Genomic DNA, 1416 nt, shown 5'->3' on the forward strand with positions numbered 1-1416 from the left:
CCGTCCCGTTTCCCGGTTTCTCAGCCGTGTTGGGGCACTCTCTGGCCAGGTGGCCGGGCTTTCCACATGCCCAGCAGAGTCTCGCGCCCGTCCATGGCCGCTGTTGCCCACTCAGCGAGGCAGCCCGCACCAGTTGTGTTAGTTCCACCGCCCAGGCCGGTGCCACTTCACCACTCACTGACACACCAGCAGCTCTCACCCTGGGTGTGTCCTCCAACGTAGCGGTAGGGGGGCCAGCGCCCAGCATCTCCCTCTCCGAAGCCAACTCCAATGCCTCCAGGAGAGACTTAGGATGAGCTAGCAGTGTCTGGATACGCAGGTCACTCGGCAGCAGTGCCTGCAGGAAGTGGTCTCGAGCTAATTCACTCAGGATGGAAGGGGGCATGTGAGCATAGGCGCGGTGAACGAGCCCTTCCACTTCGTTGGCGAGGTCTCTCAATGGTTCCCCGGGCCGCCTCTTCCGACTGCACAGCTCGGAGCGGAGCAAGCTGGCTGCTGAACACTGTCCAAATCGCCTCTTTAATGCCCCCACTAAAGCATCATAGTCACTCCTATCATCGGGGGTCAGTAACAGCAGGCTCGACAGCGCATCCCCAGAAAGGCACATTGCAAGCTGGAGGGCCTTAGCTTCATTGGACCAATTGTTAGCCCGGGATAACAGTTCAAATTGTGCATGAAAAGCCTCCCAATCAGCCTTGCCATCGTACCTGGGGGTCTTCACTGATAGAGGAGCCACGATGACGTTATCGCTCCCCGCGGCCAGCGGTCCCCTGCGCGCCGCACGTCCGTCCATACTGTGGGCAGCCGGTTTAAACCCGGCCTCAGCAGCCATTTGAGCGGTCATTCTCCTCACCCGCTCTCTGCGCTCTGCCTCCTCGGCGGTTTCGTGTCGACTCCGCTCACTGTGTTCCGCCTGCCAGGCAGCCGTGTATCGACCCCACGCGCTGTTTTCCTCCTCCCGCTTGATTTTGTTCACCTCGCCGGGCAGCATGACTCCGCTTGGGAGGTTTTGAGTGCGTTAGGTTAGGTTAGGTTAGGTTAGGTTAGCTTAGGTTAGCTTAGGTTAGGTTAGCTTAGGTTAGCGGCGTAGGCGTACTTCCCTCGTAGCTTCGTTTCTTTCTTTCTTATTATTTATTTTTACTTCTGACACCAGTGTAGCATGTCACAAACCAGACAGAAGGGTTCTCGTTACCGCACTTTATTCTCCTTAATCACTCGGCATATCACCCAAAAAACAAGAACAGTTTACCCCAGCTCAAAACACACGAGCTCCTCCCTCGCTTCCCGGGTCTCTCCCTTCCTGCCCCCTGACCCCAAAACAATCCCTCCCTCATCAACGTCATCAACAGTCTCTTAAAGTAACAGCAACAGCTACTAACCAGAACTCAGTCCGTTACAATACATTAATATTTGAAT

The sequence above is a fragment of the Conger conger genome, chromosome 3 (genome assembly GCF_963514075.1).
Source record: "Conger conger chromosome 3, fConCon1.1, whole genome shotgun sequence".
Lineage (NCBI taxonomy): Eukaryota > Metazoa > Chordata > Actinopteri > Anguilliformes > Congridae > Conger > Conger conger.